Below are 26,460 nucleotides of genomic sequence, written 5' to 3' on the forward strand. Positions count from 1 at the left end.
CTTTCATCCTGCCTAGCAAAAGTTAAAAGACCTGAAAGGACCAAACTGCTTCCAAGTACCTCAACCATGCCAAAAAACAAAGTTTAAACATATTCATAAGAATACAAAAATATCCAGCACCCAACAAGGTAAAATTTATACTGTCTGACATTCAATAAAAAATTATTAGCATTCAAAGAAATAGGACAATATGACCCATAATGAGGAGAGAAATCCATCAATTGCATAAATGACACAGATGATAAAATTAGTACAAACATTTAAAAATGGCAACTACAATTATCTGAGATGAAAAACATGCTGGAGGGGTGGGTGGCTGGCTGACTTAGTTGGGGAAGCATGGGACTCTTGATCTTGGGGTTGTGTTTATTTAAAAATAAAATCTTAAAAAAAATTTTTTTTTAAATCATGCTGCAATGGTATTGGCACAAAAACAGACACATAGACCAATGGAATAGAATAGAAACCCCAGAACTAGACCCACAAACTTATGGCCAACTAATCTTTGACAAAGCAGGAAAGAACATCCAATGGAAAAAAGACAGTGTCTTTCTTTAACAAATGGTGCTGGGAGAACTGGACAGCAACATGCAGAAGATTGAAACTAGACCACTTTCTCACACCATTCACAAAAATAAACTCAAAATGGATAAAGGACCTGAATGTGAGACAGGAAACCATCAAAACCCTAGAGGAGAAAGCAGGAAAAGACCTCTCTGACCTCAGTCGTAGCAATCTCTTACTTGATACATCCCCAAAGGCAAGGGAATTAAAAGCAAAAATGAACTACTGGGACCTTATGAAGATAAAAAGCTTCTGCACAGCAAAGGAAACAACCAACAAAACTAAAAGGCAACCAACAGAATGGGAAAAGATATTTGCAAATGACATATCGGACAAAGGGCTAGTATCCAAAATCTATAAAGAGCTCACCAAACTCCACACCCAAAAAACAAATAACCCAGTGAAGAAATGGGCAGAAAACATGAATAGACACTTCTCTAAAGAAGACATCCGGATGGCCAACAGGCACATGAAAAGATGCTCAACGTCGCTCCTCATCAGGGAAATACAAATCAAAACCACACTCAGATATCACCTCACGCCAGTCAGAGTGGCCAAAATGAACAAATCGGGAGACTATAGATAGATGCTGGAGAGGATGTGGAGAAACGGGAACCCTCTTGCACTGTTGGTGGGAATGCAAATTGGTGCAGCCGCTCTGGAAAACAGTGTGGAGGTTCCTCAAAAAATTAAAAATAGACCTACCCTATGACCCAGCAATAGCACTGCTAGGAATTTACCCAAGGGATACAGGAGTACTGATGCATAGGGGCACTTGTACTCCAATGTTTATAGCAGCACTCTCAACAATAGCCAAACTGTGGAAAAAGCCTAAATGTCCATCAACTGATGAATGGTTAAGAAATCGTGGTTTATATACACAATGGAGTACTACGTGGCAATGAGAAAGAATGAAATCTGCCCCTTTGTAGCAACGTGGATGGAACTGGAGAGTGTTATACTAAGTGAAATAAGACAGAGAAAGACAGATACCATATGTTTTCACTCTTATGTGGATCCTGAGGAACTTAACAGAAACCCATGGGGGAGCAGAAGGGGAAAAAAAAAAAAAAAAGAGGTTAGAGTGGGAGAGAGCCAAAGCATAAGAGACTCTTAAAAACTGAGAACAAACTGAGGGTTAATGGGGGGTGGGAGGGAGGGGAAGGTGGGTGATGGGTATTGAGGAGGGCACCTTTTGGGATGAGCACTGGGTGTTGTATGGAAACCAATTTGACAATAAATTTCATATATTGAAAAACAAATAAATAAATAAATAAAAATCATGCTGCATAGGATGAACAGATTATACATGAAAGAAAACATTAGTGAAGTTGAAGAAAAAGCAATAGAACCTATTCAAACTAAAAAAAAGAAAAGGACCAACAAAAAAAAAAAAATTAAGAGCACCAGTGAGCTGTGCAAGTTCCAAGCACCTTGACATATGTGTAATTGGAGTCCACAAAGGAAAAGAGAAAGGACGAAAAGAGAAAAAAAAAAATTAAAGAAACAGATAAAAAATTTCCAAATTTGATATAAACCATAAATCCATACATTCAAGAAAACTCAGCAAACCCCAAGCACAAGAAACATTAAAATTACATCAAAGCACATCAAAACCAAATTCCTTAAAAAGTGATCAAGAGAAAATATTAAAAAGGAGCTAGGGAGAAAATAAACACATTATTTTTTTTTTTTTTAATAAATGTTTATTCGTTTTTGAGAAAGAGAATGTGAGCAGGGAGGGGCGGGGGGTAGAGGATCCAAAGAGGGCTCTGCACTGACAGCAGCAATCCCGATATGGGGTTCAAACTCATGAACCGTGAGATCAGGACCTGAGCCGAAGTTGGATGCTCAACTAACAGAGCCACCCAAGCACCCCAAAAACACATTCGTAAAGAAGAAAAAAGGAGATTTCTCATCTGAAACAGTGAAGCCAGAGGAAAGTGAAGAAATACCTTTAAAGCATTGAAAGAAGTGTCAACCTAGAATTCTATACCTGGCAAAAATATCTTTCTGAAATAAACTTTTTCAGACACATGAAAGCTGAAAGAATTCATCACCAGCCAACTAAAAAAATAAATAAATAATTTAAAGAAGTCCAGGCAAGAGGAAAATAATACCAGATGGAAATCAATCTACACAGAATAATTATAAAATATTTTTTTCTATGTTAAATCTTTTTTTTTAAGTTTATTTATTTATTTATTGAGAGAGAGAGAGAGAGAGAGAGAGAGAGAGAGAGAGACAGGGTAAGCACAAGCAGGGGAGGGGCAGAGAGAAGGAGAGACAGAATCCCAAGCAGGCTCTACGCCATCAGCACAGAGCCCAATGTGGGGCTCAAACTCACAAACTGTGAGATCATGACCTGAGCCAAAATCAAGAGTCAGATGCTTAACCAACTGTGCCACCCAGGCACCCCATTCCTATGTTAAATCTGTTTAAAAGACACCTGTTTAAAGCAACAGTAGTAACAAAGTATTGTGAAGTTTATTATATAACTATAAGTAAAATGTAGGACATCAATAGCCCAAAGGTGGGTAGGGGGAAAATAAAAATATACTATTGTAAGATTCTTATAGTGTACAAGAAGTAATACAGTAGCACTTGAAAGCAGACTGTGACAAAGTAAACATGCATACTATACACCCTAAAGCAATCACCAAAATTACACAGAGTTATGGCCAGTAAGGCAACAAAAGACATAAAATAGAAACAAAAAAATAATCAACCTAAGAGTTAAAAAGAACAAAAGGAAACAACAAAAAAAAAAAAAAAAAAAACAGGACAAACAGGACAAAATAGCAAGGTGGTAGAATTTTACTTAACTATATTTTTAAAAATTCCACTACATTCGAAATGCCTAAAAACTCCAATTAAAAAGAGGCTCAAGTGGGTATATTAACATTAAACAAAGTATACTTCAGATCAAAGAATCACTATGTATAATTGATAAAAAGGTCAATTTGCCAAAAAGATACAGCAATTACAAACATATGCACCCAACAATAGAGCTCCAAAATACATGGAGCAAACATTGATAAAAGTGAAGGAGGAAACAGATAGTGCTACAATAACTGTTGAAGACTTAACTACTGATAAGGATATTCAGGTCTACAACAACACTATAGACTAACTACACCTAACACGTGTATAGGCCACTCCACCTAACAGAGTACACATTCTTCTCAAGTGCTCAATCACAAAGCTAGTATCAATACATGTTTAAAAACTGACAAGGGGCGCCTGGGTGGCGCAGTCGGTTAAGCGTCCGACTTCAGCCAGGTCACGATCTCGCGGTCCGTGAGTTCGAGCCCCGCGTCAGGCTCTGGGCTGATGGCTCAGAGCCTGGAGTCTGTTTCCGATTCTGTGTCTCCCTCTCTCTCTGCCCCTCCCCCGTTCATGCTCTGTCTCTCTCTGTCCCAAAAATAAATAAACGTTGAAAAAAAAAAAAATTAAAAAAAAAAAAACTGACAAAAAATGCAATCATACAAAATATCTTCTACTACCACAATGGAATGAAGCTGGAAATCAGCAACAGGATGAAAAACCTTATGACTCACAAACACACAGAAATTAAACAACACTCTTTTAAACAACCAATGGATCAGAGAAGAAATCACAAGGAAAATGTGTGTGTGTGTGCGCTCGTGCACACTCGCTCTCTCAAATAAAAAATAAAGAGGCACCTGGGTGGCTCAGTCAGTTAAGCATCTGGCTCCAGATTTCAGCTTAGGACATGATCTCATGGTTTGTGAGTTCAAACCCTGCAACTGGCTCTGTGCTGACAACTCAGAGCCTGCTTGGGATTCTCTCTCTCCCTTTCTCTGCGTCTTCCCCACTTATGATAAAAATAAATAAACTTAAAAAAAATAAAACAAAAAAGAGGGGAAAAAAATCTCAAATCAATAACCTATGTCTTGAGGAATTAGAAGAGAGAGAAAAAAAAAAAAAAAAAGGTAAATTAACTAAACCCAAGCCCAGCAGAAAGATCAATGAGAACAAAAGTTGGTTCTTTGAAATGACCAACAAAATTGACAAACCTTTACCTACAATGACTAGGAAATAAAGAGATAAGATTCAAATAACTAGAATCAGATGAAAGTGGGGACATTATTACTGACATATGTACACAGAAATAAAAATCAAATCCATCAACATATTAAAATAATACATCACGACCAAGTGGTGTTGGGTCCAAGAACACAGGATGACTTATCTTTCTTTTCTTTTTTTACTTAATTTATTTATTTTGAGAGAGAGAGAAAGCATGAGTGGGGTAGGGTCAGAGAGAGAGGAGACAGAGAGAACCCAAGCAGACTCTGTACTGCCAGATCAGAACCCAATGTGGGAGAGATCATGACCCCAGCCTAAGTCAGACATTTAACCGACTGAGCTACCCAGTCACCCTGGGATCATTTATCATTCTAAAATCAGTCAATGAGAGGTGTCTGGGTGGCTCAGTCAGTTAAGCACCAGACTTTGGCTCACGCATCATCTCATGGTTGGTGACTTCGAGCCCAATGTCGGGCTCTGGGCTGACAGCTCAGAGCCTGGGGCCTATTTCAGATTCTGTGTCTCCCTCTCTCTCTGACCCTCCCCCACTTGCTCGTGCGCGCGCGCGCGCGCTCTCTCTCTCTCTCTCAAAAAAAAAAAAAAAATTAAAGAAAAATTTAAATCAATGTAACAGAAAAACAATATATCATCTCAATACAGAGCAAACAAGTACAAGACGAAATCCAACATGCTTTCCTGATTTAAAAAAAAAATAAATCTTGGGGCGCCTGGGTGGCACAGTCGGTTAAGCGTCCGACTTCAGCCAGGTCACGATCTCGCGGTCCGGGAGTTCGAACCCCGCGTCGGGCTCTGGGCTGATGGCTCAGAGCCTGGAGCCTGTTTCCGATTCTGTGTCTCCCTCTCTCTCTGCCCCTCCCCCGTTCATGCTCTGTCTCTCTCTGTCCCAAAAATAAATAAAACGTTGAAAAAATAAATAAATAAATAAAATAAATCTCAGCAAATTAGGTATAAAAGGGAACTTCTTTAGTATGATAAAGTGCATTTACCAAAAACCTACGGCTAACATATTAATGGCGAAAGACTGAATGTTTTCTCCCTAAGATCAGACAAAAGAGATGTATGCTGTCACCACTCAACATTGTACTGAAGGTTCTATTCTAGCCAGTGTAATCAGGCGCCTGGCAGGTATATAAAAATTAATATAAAAATTAATGCAAGGGGTGCTTGGCTGGCTCAGTCAGTAGAGCATGAACTCTTGATCTTACGATCATGACTTCGAGCCCCATTTTTGGCACAGAGTTTGCTTTTAAAAAAAGTAATTCATAATGGGGCGCCTGGGTGGCGCAGTCGGTTAAGCGTCCGACTTCAGCCAGGTCACGATCTCGCGGTCCGGGAGTTCGAGCCCCCGCGTCAGGCTCTGGGCTGATGGCTCAGAGCCTGGAGCCTGTTTCCGATTCTGTGTCTCCCTCTCTCTCTGCCCCTCTCCCGTTCATGCTCTGTCTCTCTCTGTCCCAAAAATAAATAAACGTTGAAAAAAAAAATTTTTTTTAATAAATAAATAAATAAATAAATAAATAAAGTAATTCATAATGAATGATAGACCTAAATGTAAAATCTGAAACTCTTAAACTTTTAGAAGAAAACATAAGGGAAAATCTTTTTTTAAATGTTTTTATTTATTTTTGAGACAGAGACAGAGCATAAGCAGGGGATTTTTTATATTAAAAAAATGTTAATGTTTATTTTTGAGAGAGACAGAGACAGAGACAGAGTGCAAGCAGGGGAGGAACAGAGAGAGAGGGAGACACAGAATCCGAAGCAGGCTCCAGGCTCTGAGCTGTCAGCACAGAGCCCGATGCGAGGCTCAACCTCACACACTGTGAGATCATGACATGAGCTGAAGTCAGATGCTTAACCGACTGAGCCACCCAGACACCCCTAAGGGAAAATCTTTGAGAGCTCTTGAGTTAGTAAAAATCTCCTGGTTTCCACACCTAAAACACAATTGATTAAATAGGTTGATAAATTAGATCCCATCAAAGTTTATGGTTTCTGCTCTTCAAAAGACACTGTCTGGCACAAAAACAGACACTCAGATCAATGGAACAGAATACAGAACCCAGAAATGGACCCACAAATGTATGGCCAACTAATCTTTGACAAAGCAGGAAAGAATATCCAATGGAATAAAGACAGTCTCTTCAGCAAGTGGTGCTGGGAAAACTGGACAGCGACAAGCAGAAAAATGAACCTGGACCACTTTCTTACACCAGACACAAAAATAAGCTCAAAATGGATGAAAGACCTCAATGTAAGACAGGAAGCCATCAAAATCCTCGAGGAGAAAGCAGGCAACAACCTCTTTAACCTTGGCCACAGCAACTTCTTACTCAACACGTCTCCAAAGGCAAGGGAAACAAAAGCAAAAATGAGCTACCGGGACCTCATCAAAATAAAAAGCTTCTGCACAGTGAAGGAAACAATCAGCAAAATTAAAGGCAACCGACAGACTGGGAGAAGATATTTGCAAATGACATATCAGATAAAGGGTTAGTATCCAAAATGTATAAAGAACTTATCAAACTCAACACCCAAAAAAACCCAAATAATCCAGTGAAGAAATGGGCAAAAGACATGAATGGACACTTCTCCAAAGAAGACATCCAGATGGCCGACCAACACATGAAAAAATGCTCAACCTCACTCATCATCAGGAAATACAAATCAAAACCACAATGAGATACCACCTCACACCTGTCAGAATGACTAACATTAACAACTCAGGCAAGAATGCAGAGAAAGGGGAACTCTTTTGCATTGCTGGTGAGAATGCAAACTGGTACAGCGACTCTGGAAAACATATGGAGGCTCCTCAAAAAATGAAAAATAGAACTATCCTCAAACCCAGCAATTGCACTATTAGTTATCTATCCAAGGGATACAGGTGTACTGTTTCGAAGGGGCACACGCACCCCAAGGTTTACAGCACCACTATCAACAATAACAAAAGTATGGAAGGAGCCCAAATGTCCATCGACCAATGAACGGATAAAGATGCGGTATGTATGTATATACATGTACATATACACGATGGAGTACTACTCGGCAATCAAAAAGAATGAAATCTTTGCAACTATGTGGATGGAATTGGAGGGTATTATGCTAAGCGAAATTAGTCAGAGAAAGACAAATATATGAGTTCACTCATATGAGGACTTTAAAAGACAAAACAGATGAACATAAGGGGAGGGAAACAAAAATAATATAAAAACAGGAAGGGGGACAAAACATAAGAGACTCTTAAATATGGAGAATAAACAGAGGATTACTGGAGGGGTTGTGGGAGGAGGGATGGGCTAAATGGGTAAGGGGCATCAAGGAATCTACTCCTGAAATCATTGTTGCACTATATGCTAACTAATTTGGATGTAAATTATAAAAAAAAATTAAAATTAAAGAAAAAACTAATTAATTAATTAAAATAACAAAAAATAAATAAAAATCAGTGTATGTAAAAATAAACACTAAAAAATTTTTTTAAAAAGGATTCTGTATTTTGTCAAATGAAAAAAAAAAAATACACTATTAAGGAAAAGACAAGCTACAACAACAAATTCCCAGGCTCATGGAGCTTACATTTTAGTGGAGTCGGATAATAATCAAATATATAATATTGTGCCAGATGATCGTAAGTGGTATATGGTAGAAGTCAAATAAACAAAATGAAGAAATAAACAGTGACAATGGTTACATTACAGATAGAAAAACCTTCCAAGACCTCTATGAAGAGGTGACATTTGTTCAGAGACCTGAGTAAAGTGAGGGAATAATATATAAAATAAAACAAACAATAAATCAACTTACCACAGGTTCGCATTATAAGCTATGTTAATATGTTTTGTACCTTAGGGTTTACATGTGTATGAGTGATGCAAAATATTTAAAATATTTTATTCCCTTAGAAAGTTTTTTTTAATTTTTTTAATGTTTATTTATTTTCTGAGAGACAGACAGAATGTGAGCAGGGGAGGGGCAGAGAGAGAGGGAGCCACAGAACTCGAAGTGGGCTCCAGGATCTATGCTGTCAGCACAGAGCCCGACATGGGGCTCGAACTCACAAACTGAGATCATGACCTGAGTCCAAGTCAGATGCTTAACCAACTGAGCCACCCAGGCACCCCCCCCTTAGAAAGTTTAAATATTGTCTCTTCAATCTGGTTGGTATATTCAACTTATTATACAGGTCCCTTTCATTGCTAACAGAGGGCTAAAAACAAAACAAAATTGTATTTTCATATTGCATTTCCATTAATATATTTTCTATCTCTGGGCACCTGGGTGGCTCAGTCAGTTAAGGGTCCAATTCTTGGTATCAGCTCAGGTCATGATCTCACAGTTCATGGGATCAATCCCAAACAGAGCCTGTTTAGGATTCTCTCTCTCCTTCTTTCTCTGCCCTTCCCCCAAGAACTGGCATACAGATGTGCCCGCTCTCTCTCTCTCTCTCTCAAAATAAATAAAATAAACGTTAAAAAATATTTTTTTCAGGGCACCTGGGTGGCTCAGTCGATTAAATGTCCAACTCTTGGTTTGGGCTCAGGTCACGATCTCATGGTTTCACGAGTTCAAGCCCTATGTCAGGCTCTGTGCCAGCAGCACAGAGCTTGCTTGAGATTCTCTTTCTCTCCCTCTCTCTGCCCCTCCCCTACTTATGCTGTTTCTCTCAAATAAATAAACTTAAAAAAAAATTTTTTAAATATATTTTCTATCTCTCCAGTAAGGGAGAAGGGAGATAAGTTACAGTACGTAAGAAAATATTTGCAAATTACACATCTGAAAAAGGATTATATCCAGAATACACAAAGAGCTCTCAAAATACAGCAAGACAAACAATTATAAAAATACAGGCAAAAGATTTGAACTGATGTTTCATCAATCAAGATAGATGGCAATTAAGTACCTGAAATGATGCTCAAGGTCATTTATCATCAGGGAAATGCAAATTACTACAGTAATATTCCACTACATTACTATTAGAAAGCTTAAAATTTTTAGAAGACTGACCATGCCAAATTTAGTGATGAAATAGAGCAACTAGAACTCTAATACACTGCTGATTGAAAATATAAAAATGATACAAGCATTTTGGAAAAGTTTTCCATTTCCTTAAAAGTTAAACACGTATCTACTATATGGCCCAACCTTTCTACTCCTAATTATCCAAGAGAAATGAAAGCAAATGGGGTACCTGGATGGCTCAATCAGTTGAGCGTCCAACTTTGGCTCAGGTCATGATCTCACACAGTTTGTGGGTTCGAGCCCCGCTTCGGGCTCTATGCTGACAGCTCAGAGCCTGGAGCCTGCTTTGGATTCTGTGTCTCCTTCTCTCTTTTTTTTTTTTTTTTTTATTTTTTTTATTTTTGGGACAGAGAGAGACAGAGCATGAACGGGGGAGGGGCAGAGAGAGAGGGAGACACACAATCGGAAACAGGCTCCAGGCTCCGAGCCATCAGCCCAGAGCCTGATGCGGGGCTCGAACTCACAGACCGGAGATCGTGACCTGGCTGAAGTCGGGCGCTTAACCGACTGCGCCACCCAGGCGCCCCTCTCCTTCTCTCTTTGACCCTCCCCCACTCATGCTCTATCTCTCAAAAATAAATAAATGTGAAAAAAAAATTTTTAAAAAGAAGTGAAAGCAAATATTCATGTAAAGACTTATACACAAATATTCACAGCACCTTTGTTTGTAATAACCATAAAGTAAAACAACCCAAGCATCTATGAGCAGGTGAATGGATAAACTGTAGTACATCCATACAATGGAATAATACTATGCAATTAAAAAAAAAAAAATGAACTACTGGGGCTCCTGGGTGGCTCAGCTGGTTAAGCATCTACTTCGGCTCAGGTCACAATCTGAGGGTTTGTGGGTTTCTGTCCCACGTGGGGCTCCACACTAGTCTGAAGCCTGCTTGGGATTCTCATGCTCTCCTCTCTCTGCCCCTCCCTTCCTGGTGCTTTCTCTCTCAAAATAAACAAACTTAAAAAAAAAAATGAACTACTGATATACAACATGAATAAATTTCAGAATTATGCTAAGTGAAAGCAGACAAACAAGACTGCATACTACATGATCCTGTTTACATAAAATTCCAGAAAATGCAAACTAATCTGCAGTAACAGAAATAAGATTAGTGGTTGACTGAGGTGAAGGAGTAAGGCAAAGAGGGACGCAAAGAAACTTTTGGGAAGGATATGTTCATTATCTTAATTATGGTGATTGTTTCACATGTGTACACATACATCAAAACTTAGTGTATACTCTAAATATGTGCAGTTTATTGCATATATTTATACCTCAATGAAACAGTTTTTTAAAGTCAGGCTTTTTCTTTCCTCAAAAATTAGAGGTAGAGGAGCGCCTGAGTGGTGGCACAGTTGAGTGTCCAACTCTTAATTTTGGCTCAGGTCATGATCTCCCAGTTCCTGGGATTAGCCCGTGGGCTCCTTGCTGAGTGCTGAGCCTGCTTGGGATTCTCTCTCTGCCCTTCCCCCACTCTTGCTCTCTCTCAAAATAAACACACAAAAAAATGAGAGGTAGTAACTACACTAAGAAAAGATTTTCCCCACAGATTTTAATTCCTTTATTCAAAATATTACAGAGAAAATTCAAAGCACTTTCCTGGGTCATTCATGGATGTCAACAAAATACCTTTTCTTTGGGGCACCTGGGTGGCTCAGTTGGTTGAGCATCCAACTTTGGCCCAAGTCATGATCTCACAGTTTGTGGGTTCGAGCCTCGCATCGGGCTCTGTGCAGACGGCTCAGAGCCTGGAGCCTGGTTCAGATTCTGTGTCTCCTTCTCTCCCTGCCCCTCCTCCACTTGCACTCTGTCTCTCAAAAATAAATAAATGTGAAAAAAAAAAATGAAAAAAACCATTAAAAAAAATACCTTTTCTTTTGTTGTTGTTGTTGTTGTTGTTTGAGAGCTGAGGGTGAGGGGCAGAGAGAGAGAGAGAAAGAGAATCTTAAGCAGGCTCCACATTGAGCACAGAGCCCAATGTGGGGTTCTATCCCACAACCCTGGGATCATGGCCTGAGCAAAAATCAAGAGTGGGATGAGCAGGGCACCTGGGTGGCTCAGTCTCTTAAGGATCCAACTCTTGATTTTGGCTCACATCATGATCTCATGGTTCATGAGATCAAGCCCTGTGTTGGGCTCCACACTGACAGTACACAGCCTGCTTAGGATTCTCTCTCCCTCTCTGCTCTTCCCTTGCCTGCATGCACTCTCTCTCTCTCAAAATAAACAAAAAATATATATTTAAGAGTGGGACGTTCAACTGACTGAGCCATCCAGGTGCTCCAAAATGTATTTTCTTTTAAAAATTCAAGTTACAGACTCTCACGAAGAGAACAGAAAACTTTAACTAAAATGTAAACATAAATTATTAAGTAATCACATTATCACTAATATGGAATAAAATTTGCCATGAAGTCTATACAGTTATGTGAAGATAAGGGGTAAGATTTTTTAAATAATCATCTTCAAATAATTCCTCATATGACAACTTTACTATGATCTTATCTAACACATCTTAACACTATATGACAGACTTTTGAACACTATCCAGAGTCAATCTATCTAATGCTTAACTATTTTCTTTAGTAATATTAAAATTAAAGATGATGATACTTTATCAATTGACCAAAAAAAAACAAAACAAAAGAGACAACAGTTCCAATAAGTAGGTAAATATTTCATTTGTCACTTGTTTACAGTATCAAGCTTAAGAGGAGTTTTATTCAGTAAGGTACAGTAGTGACTAATACGGAATAAAAAGCTCAAATTATAATTCCTTTCAAACAATAGTGGTACAGTTAGAAAATTCTTTGTTTCAACATAAAATACACAGCCTACAAAATACTTGTCTCTGAGGAGTAACAACTGAAACGAACTTTCAAGCATTTGAAATATTGTTGTTTCACGTAAAAATATTTCAACATACCCGCTCCTTTCACCACTAATGATGTCACCACCCCCCTATCCCTGCCCCACCCCCTAAAAGGAAAAACAGCTGCCCCAACGGCTCCAGGCAACTAATGAAAACAGGAAGCAAAGAGTAACTGAAACTAGGGTAAACCTGGTTAGTAAAACCATTTTAAATGTTTCAGCTCACATCAGTAATTTACTTGGAAAGAAGTGAGTAGCAAGTAAACACATTATGTAGCACAAGTCTATCTGGCAAAGTGCTTAATATATATGATATACTGAATCAAACATTCATTGTTCACCAGAATAAGTAGGTCAATCTAGATAACAGAGTAATGATAACAGCAAGTAAGTATGAACACTCAGGGTTTTACTAAACTTCACTGGAATTTATTTTGTGTTTAAATATAAAACTTGAAATTTCTAAGTTTTATAATCAACCATTCTAAGAACACTGAACACCGCTCTGAAACTTGGGTGGAAAGAATAAGAATAATTTTGAATGGTTTCTTCAAATTTTCTCACCAGCTTGAAATTTATTTTAATTTTCATAAATACAACTTTAACTGCATATTCATATATTAAACTAGTTTATGGAAAAAGAAGAGTTAAAGATAATCCTTCATCTGTAAGGCCTGGTATTGAACTAAATAAGGAGGCACATTGTATTTGTGTAAATGTGTGCCTGAGTGTGTGTAAAGTAGTAAAATTACCTTATTACAGTTGACTTTTTAAAAACATTTCCTTTGTTATGATACTAAGGATACTTACAAAATATTTCATATGACCTTGTTTTCCTTATGTTCTGACAACTTGCTAACAGCTTTAAATACACAATCTATATAATTAATACAAGTTATATATGAACTGTAAGGTATGTTGAACCAGAAGAATACTGACAATACTGCCGTGGGCCATTTCTACTGAAAGGAAAATGCACATCTGTAGAATCACTTTTACTGGCTGGTCTAACAGTAAGGAACAGGCTTCTTGCCTATTGCAAACCCTTGATAAGTCTCCACTCAGCATCTGTTTGATAAGTAGGCATACTTTACACATGGCCCTTGATAACGCTATTCCTTGACCAATGAGTAAGTAAACCAAGAAAGTATAGTGGTAAGTCAATTAGTTTTAACATTACGTATGGCTTAGGGTCCCCTCTGTAACATGACCACAAACAAACCAACAAACTTACAAATGTATTCCCTAGAAAACAAGGGGAGTCAGATACAGGTATAGATTAATTTATCTAACAGTACTGATGAAAATCTAAATTATAAAATCTATAGTTAATAGCACAGGAGCCAATGGCAGGCTGCCCCAGGATGGGCCACCATTTTCAGTTAAAAGCAAACAAAACCTAGCAGATTCAGAAGCTCTTTACCTGTCCCTCAATTGCCTGCTTCTATCAAGAAGAGAGCTAATAATAGAAACTCCTCTAAGAAACTTATCTTCATAACAAGGCAATCTTTGTCTTCCAACCATCTCCTCTCACCTTCCTGCTCAAGTTCTCTCTCCCCTTTGTATCTCCTCAAGCCCCTACCCCTCTCCTCAGCACACATAAGCATCATGTTGTCCATCTCTGGAATTTCCACGTCTGTGTGGAGTCCCCCTATGTATGCTATTAAATTTGACTTTTTCCTGTTAATCTGTCCCATGTTAATTTACTTCTTAGTCCAGCTAGGACTTTGAAGGGCAGAGAAAAATTCTTCCCTCCCGACAATTGTGTCACCTCTAACTCAAAGAACAGCACTTTCAAACAAACCACAGCTTTGAAAGTATTTTTGTAACTCCTTCTAATCATAAAATATGTGAAGAAAATAATCACATAAAATATTTTGAGATATTCTCCCCAAAAGGGAGACTCCTTAAAACTGTTGTATTAAAATAAAACTGTGTTAAATGTTTCATTACCTCTTATCTTCTGAACACTTCGTAACAGCTTTTTGTTCATTTTCATTTCATTAGTTTCATTCAGAGTTCTATCATTTACCCTGCAAATGTACTATACATTCCTGTAAAAGGCCAGCATTCATAGTTTGCACACCAAGTGAAAGCTAACAAATTGCAACTAACAAACTTACGCACATATTATTTGCTATTCTCATACCCCTTTTCTTTTTTTGCACATTAACACTTCCAGACATGATATATTTTGACAGTAAGAGTCAGTCTCTTTCTCTAAAATAGAAGACCATAAGGTGAGATTTGTTTTGTTTTGCTGCTGTTTCCCAGTTCTTTTAACGGCGACTTGATACACACAGGCAGAAAAAAATGGAGCTCCTAGACCTATACACTTGGCAGCTCTTTGCTCTTTAAAAGCTAATTCTTGTGTAAGCCTGAAAATGCAAGAATTGCACAAGTTCCTTTTAACGCTTTAAAACAGTCTTTGTGAAATCTTACTTTTGGTTCAGAAACGCATAAGATTCTTGGCTTGATTAACGTAATATTTTGCTAACATTTCGACATCAGACCTTGGAACAAAAGCTTCTTTGTTCTCCGATGGAAAATAACAAAACTGAGAAGAGATCTTGTCAAGTGAGAAATGCAGTACCTGTTGCCTTGACAATCTGTTCTTCTTCAAGCAATAATATGCTCCAATTTCTAGTCTGAAACGAACTGGAAAATACAAATTTACTTCACATGTTCCTAAAGTTCCTAAATATACAAGGGAGACCTGAATTTTGTTATGTTCTCCTAAACATTCTACCACTGCTACTCCTGGAATTCTGTTACTTGAGCCATATCACACACAATACAGTATTTTTGTTCTATATCAACATATGAAAGTTTCTTCTAACGATGTTTTGAGTAACACCAGACCTTCAACAATAACATGGTTATTGACACAAAGAAAAAGAAAGCATGTAAAGAAGACATTTTAAATGAATGCACTTGAGGATATGTAGTATGCCATCTATTTCTTTAAAATATTGCTATAATTAAGGTCTTTCAAAAGCATAAAGGTAACTAAGCCTGACATTTTTTACATTGAGCCAATATACAATTCTTTGAACCTTTAATAATAATTCTTGAACATTCTTTTAAAAAGGAGGTAAAAAATTGTTTGATTTCAAAAAGAACGAATTATTTTACCCATGAGTTCCTGGCTCATCGTTCAACTTTGTTCTAGCTGTAATCTTAACTCTCACCAAAAAAAAAAAAAAAAAAAAGATAAAAATCAGAAAGGCAGAAATAATCATCACAGTATTTTCACTTTTTGGTTTATAAATTCATTTATGGATTAGTCTGCTTATTTGGTAAAAATCCAGAGATACATAAGTTCAATGCCTTAATAATGCTAACATAACAGCTAACATTTACTAAGCATTCACATTTTTTCATGTATTATTCTAAGCACTATACATATTTCATCTGACTTCTCACAACCACCCTATGAGTTAGGTGCTATTATCTTCATTATACAAAGAAGAAAACAGCATTGGGAAGTTAAATAATTTCACCAACATCACAGAATTCTACTTATGATGAAGAGCATACATTCTAGAGCCACAACATCTGGATTCAAAATCTGCCTCCAACACTAATTTAACTAGCTCTATGACTGAGCAAATTACACAATCACTTCAGTTTCTTTCCTCCACTTCAAAATGGCCAGATTTGGAACAAGGATTCAATACATTAATAAGTGCAAGGTGCTAAGAACACCAGCTGACACATAGTGCTTAATAATTATTTATAATGCTAGAGCCCATGATGTTTAATATTTGCAGCCTCTGCACAATGTAGTACAGTGGTCTCCCTTTATTAAGTGGTTTTCCTTTCCGTGGTTTCAGTTATCTGGTGTCAACTGCAAGCTCCAGAAGCAGATGATCCTCCTTCTGTCATAGTCGGAAGATCAATAGTAGCTTAAGGTTACTTCACAATGCCTATGCCATTCACTTCATCTCATCTTGTGGGCAACTTTATCACCTCATGTCATCACAAGAAGGGTGAGTACAGTATAAGAAGATACTCTGAGAGAACACATTCACCTAACTTTTATTACAGCTTTGTTCTACAAAACAACTGGCCTGGACTCTTCAAATACATCAATGTTTAGAAAACAAACAAAAAGCTGGGAACCTGCAGTGGATTAAAAATAATTAAAGGGACATGGCAACTAAATGCAATTAATTCGTGATCTTAGATCTGGGCACCAATGAATTAGGTTGAAGAATACTATAAAGGTCATTATTGGAACCGCTCTGAAACTATTTTTTCCTGTGAAATTTTTAATATCCGCCATATATTAGATAATAATGCTACCTCCATGTTAAATGTGTAGTTTTACGGGACATCTTTGTTTTCAGGGTATTCAAGTAGATCATTTGAGGAATGAAGTGTCATGATGTCTGCGACTTACTTTTAAATGGTTCAGGGAGCACCTGACTGTCTCACTTGGTTAAGTGTCATGATCTCACAGTTCACGAGATCAAGCCCCGCATTGGGTCCCACATCCGGCCCCACATTGGGCTCTGCGCTGACAGAGTCTGCTTGGATTCTCTCCCTCTCTGCCCCTCCCCTGCTCTCTCTCTCTCAAAATAAATAAACATTAAAAAACAAAACGTTCAGGAAAAAATGTATAAATGAAAAAACGTGGCATAATGTTAACTGGTGAATCCAAATGAAAGACAAATTCATTGAACATTATTGTACTTTTCTATATTGAAATTTATTGCAAATAAAAAGTTGGAATAAAAATTTAAAATTTCTGCACAGGAAAAGAGATTAAACACTGAGAAGAAGGTATTTGCAACACCACAAATGAGAAAGGATTAGTAAATAAAGAGAGCTAGGAACTAATGATGGAAAAGTAAACAAGCCAAGAGAAATCTATAAACAGCAATTCACAGAAAAGGAAACCTTATAATAAATGGATGTAAAGAAGCTCAATCTCACTTATAATCAGGGAAAGGCAAATTAAAATGAAATTTTATTTGTTTTAAAATTTAAACCTCTAAACAATATCAGTGTAAGGATATTGCAAACTGGGAACTCCCACAATCTGCTAAGATTTTGGATTTAGTATTCTGGAAAATAATTTGGCATTATCTAACAAAGTTGAAGATCTTCATACTCTACAACCTAAGATTTCCCTAAGCTTAGAATTCTCACATATGTAAATAAGATGACAATCCAAGAATGTTTATGCTTCATTAATAATAGCAAAAAAATCTTAAATACAGAGAACAAACTAGAGGTTGCTGGGGAGCGTTCTGGGTGGGAAGATGGCTAAATGGGCAAGGAGCATTAAAGAGGACATTTGTTGGGATGAATGAACACTGGGTGTTAACATGTAAGTGATGAAGCACTAAATTCTACTCCTGAAATCATTATTACATTATGTGTTAACTAACTTGGATGTAAATTTAAAAAAATAATTAATAAAAATAAATAAAGAAAGATAATATTTTATTGTTTTGCTATAAACTTTAGGTCGCATAGCTAGGTTCTTGCTTTATTCTAAACAGGAATCGAGATTTATTGTTTTAAAGTGATACTGTGTAGAAATTATGGATTTATTCACTTGAAGAAATACCAAAGGTGACAGGTTCATGGTGGAATTCTCATTATACTTTATGATTAAAAAGCTGTATTATACACTATTCAATAAAATTAAACTTCACTTCAAAAAAAATTCAGAAATACCTAAAAATCCACAAACTGGTTTATTCATATAATGCAATACTATAGGTCAACTAAAATGAACTAATAAAGACTTATGTATCCACATGCACACATACCAAAAACAATGCTGAACAAAAAAACCATGCTGCAGAATCATATGTATAACATAAGAGTATATGTACTTTTACGGATATATACATATTAGTAAAAGTAAAAAAAAACATAACGGGAATGATAATTACTGAATTCATGACCATCTTTACCTTTAGAAGTGGGCAAGAGAAGGCAAGAGAGGAAAACAGGATCAACAAGGATACATACACGCCTCAGCTGTATCTGTAGTTTTATCCCTTTGAAAAATTTATATTGAAAAAAGAAAACACACAATTAGAAAATAGGAAAAAAAAATATACAGGGGTGTATGGGTGGCTCAATCAGTTAGGTGTCAGATTCTTGGTTTTGGCTCAGGTCATGATCTCATGGCTCAGGAATTCAAGCCCCACATCGGGCTCCATGCTGACAGCTCAGAGCTTGCTTGGGATTCTCTCTCCCTCTCTCTCTGTCCCTCCCCTGCTCTCTCACACCTGCTCTCTAAATAAACTAAAAAAAGAGAGAAAACTACACAAAGTAAATATGATGGCCTACAGGTAATCATTACATGCTTTTCTGTATGTTTAAAAACATTTGAAATATAAAAGTATTTCATATTTTAAAATAAATTTTAACATTAAAGAAACCCCATTAAACTGAACCAAGGAGCTTTTAAAACATATATGCCACTGGACGTCTGAAATGGAAACATACTAATTCCCAACAAACCATATATTTTTGTTTTTGTTTGTTTTATCCATTAAGTTTCAGGTCTCAGACTTCAGTTTTCTCTTTCCAAGCAGATCCTGACATAGCAGGCTTTTCCATCTTACACTCTTGATATTGCTTCCCAATCAAGATACACACAAAAGGTAGGAACAAATAATTCAGCGCTCTCCAAGTCAATTTAAACCTTCTGGTTCTGTGCTCTACCCAAAAAGAGGGCAGTTTTTCTGCTCTGCTGGCAATTTTGCCATTTTTACTAGGGTTTTTTTTTGGGGGGGGGGGGCTTGCTAATAAGTTGTTTTCCATTTAAGAGAGAAAGAAGGAGGGGGCACGTGGGTAGCTCAGTGAGTTAAGCATCCGACTCTTGACTTCAGCTCAGGTCATGATATCACAGTCGTGGGTTCTAGCCCCATGTCAGGCTCTGCACTGGCAGTATAGAGCCTGCTTGATATTCGCTCTCTCCCTCTCTCTCTGCCCCTCACCCATTCACGTGCTGTGTCTCTCTCTCTCTCTCAAAATAAATAAATAAACTTTAAAAAAGAAAAAAGAGGGAAAGAGGAAGAAAGGAAGGAACAAATGAAGGACAGCCACCATAAGCTCTGCTAACCAATCACAAAACGCAACCAAATGTCAAAAGTCATATATAAGATATGCTGTTTCAAATGACAAGGAATTTGGCAATCTGTAACAATCTGTAATCAACTTCCTTAAAGCAAAGAACTTTTTTTGGTCTGAACCTAAAAAACAAAGCGAACACCAACCACTCATTAAAAAAGGTTAGCTTGGGGCGCCTGGGTGGCGCAGTCGGTTAAGCGTCCGACTTCAGCCAGGTCACGATCTTGCGGTCCCTGAGTTCGAGCCCCGCGTCAGGCTCTGGGCTGATGGCTCAGAGCCTGGAGCCTGTTTCCGATTCTGTGTCTCCCTCTTTCTCTGCCCCTCCCCCGTTCATGCTCTGTCTCTCTCTGTCCCAAAAATAAATAAACGTTGAAAAAAAAAAAATTAAAAAAAAAAAAAAAAAAAAAGGTTAGCTTATTTCATTAATTCTGCTCTATTGCAAGAAACCCATGTAGCATATCTTATAAAACAGCTTACCAGAAATTCTCTCTCCAGCCTTACCTCATACTATTACTCTACCACTTTTAGTGAGAGCAACCTATTCATTAAACCCTCACTACATCCACTTTTGCATCTTCTTACTCTTGTGTCACCATCTTTATCTATTCCCTGATCCCACAAACATGCAGTAATCTTCCCACTTTCAACAATAAACAGTAACAGCTGACATTTATAGAGAATTTAATGTATGCTAATATTGCTTCAATGGAATTATCCCATTTAACCCACACAACCCTGTGAAATTTGTTCTATTTTCTCCTTTTTGGTGGTGAGAGAAACTGAGTGAGGCTGTTTTCCAAGGTTGCAGAGATGGTAAGTTGCAAGCCAGGTCTCAAACCCAGACTCCAAAAACTAGGCCCTCAAACATATGTGATGCTGTTTACTGGCTCAAAGCACTGACTGCCTTTATTGCTCAAATGTCACTTCACATATGCCCTGTGATATTTAACATTTTGTTTTCATAGATGTTAAGTGGTTCAAAATACTACATTCCTTCAACAAAAATTTACTGAGAGACTATATGCCGGGCAGTGTTGACTACTTGCTATAAAAGCATGTTATAGAGCCTCTACAAATGAAAAGTAGATGAATTCTTCAGATACACGGCCATCTCAGAAATATGGGTAAATGCAAAATTAAAAGCAGTATGTACAGGGACGTGTGGGTGGCTCACTCAGTTAAGCAACTGACTCTTGGTTTCAGCTCAGATCATGATCTCACAGTTTCATGGGTTCAAGCCCTGTATCAGGCTCTGCACTGGCAGTGTAGAGCCTGCTTGGGATTCTTTCTCTCCCTCTCTCTGTCTACCCCTCCCCCATTCTCGGGGTCTCTGTCTCTCTCAAAATAAATAAGCTTTAAAAAAATACGTACATAGTAATTTAAACTACATAAAAACAGGGGGCGCCTGGGTGGCTCAGCCAGTTAAGCACCGGACTTCAGCTCAGGTCATCATCTCATGGCTGGTGAGTTTGAGCACCAAGTCAGGCTCTGTGCTGACAGCTCTGAGCCTGGAACCTGCTTCGGATTCTGTGTCTCCCTTTCTCTCTTCCCCTACCCTGCTCACACTCTGTCTCTGTCTCTCAAAAATAAATAAAACGTTAAAAAACTAAAAAAATAATAAACTACATAAAAACAATGCTTAGATGAGGAACTGGAAAAGAACACAGTCATAAATAGTATGAAAAGGTTGGGGTTTGTTTTTTGTTCCTCAGTATTTCACTGAATTAAGCTTTTTGTTAAGAGCAATGAAAAGATGTATTAAAATAAACATGTTATGAGTGCTTTCTTTCCCCCATGAAACAGCAGAAACAGCCTAGAGAGACAGATGAATGAACATCCCTCCTCCTAACATCCCACTGTCAACTGGTTTCCTTTAGGAAGATACACCTGATGTCAGTAGTAAGGCTTGCAGATACATAATACCTCTCTACATAAATCTCCCCACAATTACAAACTTTTGGAAACTTGTAGCTAATTACAAATTTTCATACATGGAATCAAATCGTGGAACTGACCAAAACCTTGCAAAACAGCTCCTTCAGCCCTCTCATTTTACAGACTGATTACTAAATTCTAGGTTAATGACAGTAAATGCAGCAACCTATAAAAGCCGAAATTGTAGTGGCTTACATTGCAAAAGAAATGAATTTCAGAAATAAAGTCTGTGTGTGCTAGCATTGGCCTATGGAGTTCTCATTTTAATTACTGACTAGCTGCGTCCTTTGGAACTTAACCTCTACAGGCCTGGACGTCTTCATCTAGATAAATTCTAACCATTGCTGAAAAGTGTCTCAGTAGGGGAGCCTAGCTGGCTCAGTGGGAGAGCAAGTGACTCTTGATCTCAGGGTTTTGAGTAAAAACCCCACTTTGGGCGTGGAGCCTACTTTAAAAAACTTAAATTAGGAAAGAAAAATGTCCTAGTAAATTTCAAGAAGACCTAAATCACATTAAGTTTCCACGGTAAATGGTACTGTTTCAACATTCCTTCCTTCAAGTTAGTTAGCAGAAATTGCACCTGTTCTCTGAAGAGGCAAAATGAACAGTGTCCAGCCATTATGAAACAAGTAGAGTTCAACCAAGAACCTCTCTGCATCCGGACACAAACAACCCTATAAAGTGACTAGTCACTGCAGAGCACTGTACTTTGCCATACATCCCTCAAACCTAACGGGGCCGACCGCACTGGAAAAAACCAAATCTGACACCAAGCTCTACCGACTGCCTTTAAAAGCTGAGGCCTACTGACGTCAAACCCCCCAAACGTTATGCTTAACGACTAATGGTTCAGGCCTCTGATGTGCATCTCCCCTCTCGACTATCACCAGCTTCAGGGATCCCCAGAAAAGGAAAGACACGGACCGCCACCGGACAGCTGACCCCGGACTTGGGAGCCCTTTGGAAAGAAGGAGCATGGTTTTTGCGGCGGTTTGCGATTCGCGGTGAGCTTTCCAAGAAGCACTGCAAGGACAGAACTGGCATGTGGGCTATCAAGCTGGCAATTTCCGGCGGGTCTTGCTAAAACGCTGTCAACCTCGCCTCCTTCCACAGCTGTCCGCTAGCTCCCTGGGGTCCACCCCGAAAGCGCAGGGGTTGAGGCCCGTCAAGAGGGCGGAAACGCTGGCCTCTGGCGAGGACGGCGAAAGCCGGCGTCGGCCGGAAAAAGAAGCAGAACTGAGTAAAGAGGTATCCGCCTGAGGCGGGGTGGGGGCTGCCACCAGCGTGAGGAAAGCGGGGGAACAGGACGTGACACGACGAAGCTGGCTCTGAGGAAACGAAGGGCCGCGCTCCGAGAGTAAGGCGAGTCCCGACGAGCCGAAGGCATGGAAACAATGGCGCGGGCGTGACGTGAGGCTGGGGGCGTCGCCGCGACGCGGAGGTAGGGGCCAATCTGAGGCAGGGGCGAGCTGCGGGGGGGGTGGGAACGCCGTTCGGGGACGCGGGCGCCGAGCCCTCAGACACGCAGGCGAGCGCTGGGAGGGGCGCAGCGGCCCGGGTGGGGCAGGGGCAGGCGCTGGCCCCCGGTCCCCGGTCCCAAGTCGCGCGCTCGGACACGCACCCTCCCTCGCGTGCTTGCTGGCTCGCTCGCCCGCTCCCTCCCCGCCCTCCCGCGGGTCCAGCCGCACTCACCGGCCCCACCGCACGGCAGCAATCCCAGCGCGCAACTGCCGCAGACGCCTCGGCGCGCGCCTTCCCCGCCCCCGCCGCCCTGGCACCGCCCCCAGCTCGCGCCCTGCCAGGGACCGGCGCGCTGTTCTTTCCCCAGCTCCGCCGCATAACCCGGTCGCCAAGACGCTCCCTAGCTGCTCTGGCAGAGAGGAGCCGCGATGCTGGCGCGCGCGCCTCGGGCTCTAGCGCTCAGGTTTGCTAGATCCACAAACAACAGAACATCAGTTGTTGCCGAGCTGTGGGGTAACGCGTGTTGACAATCCTTACATGTCTTTTAGGTCTGCATCCCTTGGCCTTGTGCCCCGCCCCTCAGCAAGGCCCGGGGCTACCTAGCCTTGGCCAACCCTCCAACGCTTTTCCTTAGAGGGATGGGGTACCCTTTTTCCCAGTCACAGAATCTTCTGGTCGAATGGACCTCAAAGCCACTCTGGTCCAGACCCCCATAGCACCCTTGAATCCCATTAACAATTAAAAGCACTAGCTTTGGAGTTTGTCAGAACAGGCTGGAATTCCAGTTCCACCGCTTACAAATTGTGTGACCTTGGGCAAATTACCTGACCTCACTACCTAGTTCCCTCATCTATAATACAGGAACAGATAACAATAGTACGTACAGGTGTTACAGGATGAAATAGTAGAGGGAAGGTGCTTAGCACAGTCCTGGCACACAGCACTCAATAAATGTTCGTATTGACCCACCACCAATTCTAAAGAAGACCCCAATAGTGGACAGAAAGCCCACTATTTCCAGAGCAATGCATTCCTCAGCAGCGCTGACAACGGTAATAAAGTGTTTCTGAAGCCTCTACTTTCTGGCCCAAGTCCTATCCCTTGGGAGCCTCAGAGAACAAACCGGTCTAATCTCTCTTTGACTTCTACTTTTCAGATACTTGAAGATTTCTGCCCAAGGTCTTCTTTTGTTCTGGACCAGTATCTCCCTTTACTGGGGGAGGGAAGGTCTTTGTCCTCATTCTCCTCATGAACCTAGTAGGTTTGAATGTGGCTCCTGTAGAGTATATCACCCAAAACGGAATCAAATGTTTGTAGTACCATCAGAGCAAAGCAGTCCCCTAACTTCCTCCTTATAGGACTTACTGCCTTCCATTCACACAGTGAAATTCTTGGCTTCCGCACTATTGACTCATTGCGCTTGCCATCAACTAAAACCTTCAAGACTTTTAAATAACTGCTCTGCTGGAGCATTTTTTTTTTTGCCTCTCTGGCGGTTTTTGAGCCAACTTCAATTCACGTCAGCTGAGGACAGGCCTTGGACCTCTCACCTACTAGATTTTTCAGGATTATGTGAGAAAAAGGAATAGGAGTTGGAAGTTCATCTAATACCATCTTTAAACCAAGTGTTTTTGGAAAAAGGTCAGGGTTTCTGTCTAAAGACCATCCCACTGAGCAAATAAAATGCATGCATATATGTATGTGTGTGTGTGTATATGCATATATATATGTATATATGCATATACACACACACACATATATATATGTATATAAAATCCAACAGCAAGAAAAAGTGCACACACACAAACACACACAAACTAAAAGGAAATATATAAGTATGTTACTCAGGGTGGTTTCTTTTCTTCTTTATACTTTTCCATAAATTTCCCAGGTTTTCTACATTGTTTATACTACTTTTATAATCGAGAACTGTGTTTCCAAAAAAAATTAGAACAAGTAATTTTAAAAATCAGAGACATGTAATAACTTTAAAAATTGGGAAACAAACTTAAAACATAACTGACTAAGAAAAAATCTGTAATATATAAAACAAAGGATTTGTATCTGGAACATACAAAGGATTCTTAACAAATCAATAAGAAGAAAAATCTACTGGAAAAATGGGCAAATAATATAAATAGGCAGTTCACAGAAAATACAAATTGCTAACAAACACACAAAAAAATACTATCTCACTGGTAACCAAGGAAATGGAAATTAAAACTGAGATTGGCAACAATTTTCAATCTTCATAATATCAAAAGAATATAAATTGGCACCTCCACTTTAGAGGGCAACGGAACAACATCTATTAAATCCATGTCTCAGCAATACCACTTCTACTTATCTAACTGTATGTAATATGGAGGTGTGTATAAGGATAATTACTATGATATTGTTAAAAAAGAAAATGTGAGGGTGCTGGGGTGGCTCAGTCAGTTGAGCGTCCAACTTTTGATTTCAGCTCAGGTCATGATTTTACTGTTCATGAGATCCAGCCCTACATCAGGCTCTGTGCTAACAGAAAAAAGTTAAATAAACTTAAAAAATAAAAAATATTTAAAGTTACATAAATAAAGTTAAATAAACTTTAAAACAATAAAAAATATTTAAAGTTAAATAAACTTTTAAAATTTTTTTAAAATTAAATTTCAAGAAAGAAAATGTGGAATCAGCCTTAATGCCCATCATTAGGGGAGTGGCTAAATAAAATGTAGAATGCTCATAATGGAATTCTATAGAGGATTTAAAAGAAGTGACCTTGATCTATATGTTAATATAGATTTATCTCAAAATCATATAGCTGAATGTAAGCAGCAAGTTGCAGCATGATATATAATATGTATATTATATTGATATTTTTAAAAAATCTTCCTCAAAATGGATAACTTCAGTCTAATTATGAAAAATCATCAGACAAACCCAAATCAAGGGATATTCTACAAAATACCTGACCTGGACTATTCAAAAGGATTAAGGTTGGGGTGCCTGGCTGGCTCAGTTGGGAGAGCATGTAACTCTTAATCTCGGGGTCAAGAGTTCGAGCCCCATGTTGGGTGCAGAGATTACTTAAAAGTAAATAAATAAATGAACTTAAAAAAAATGGAAGCCTTAAAAAAAAAAAGTGTTAGGGTCATGGAAGTCAAGGAAAGACTGAGAACTGTCACAGGTTGGAGGAAGCTAAAGAGAAAACTAAATGCAATGTTGGATCCTGGAACCATAAAAACACATTAGTGGAAAAACTGGTAAAGTTTTAACAAAGTTTATAATTTAATAGTATATTGTACCAGTGTTAATTTCTTAGTTTTGACCATTAAACCAGAGTTATGGAACCTGTTAACATTAGGAGAGGCTGAGTGAAGGTATACTGGAACTTTCTGTTAAGATCTTTGCAACTCTTCTGTATATCTAAAATTATTTCAAAATAAAAT

General features: G+C 38.9%; 1 protein-coding gene across 5 annotated transcripts in view; it reads right to left on the reverse strand.

The window, feature by feature from the left end:
* The window catches only part of NT5C2 (5'-nucleotidase, cytosolic II), a 149,434-nt gene that overhangs the window by 77,707 nt on the left and 45,267 nt on the right, over positions 1–26,460 (reverse strand). For 2 of the 5 annotated variants that reach the window (XM_045438762.1, XM_045438759.1), the window contains exon 1: positions 23,261–23,340. The exons of 1 other annotated variant lie outside the window; for it this stretch is intronic. The gene's annotated coding sequence lies outside the window, so the exon portion shown is untranslated. Of the gene's footprint in view, positions 1–15,125; positions 15,186–23,260; positions 23,341–26,460 lie in introns of those variants that run through there. 2 more of the 5 variants (XM_045438763.1, XM_045438760.1) reach the window with 1 other exon arrangement.

Source organism: Leopardus geoffroyi, chromosome D2, assembly GCF_018350155.1.
Source record: "Leopardus geoffroyi isolate Oge1 chromosome D2, O.geoffroyi_Oge1_pat1.0, whole genome shotgun sequence".
NCBI classification, from domain to species: domain Eukaryota; kingdom Metazoa; phylum Chordata; class Mammalia; order Carnivora; family Felidae; genus Leopardus; species Leopardus geoffroyi.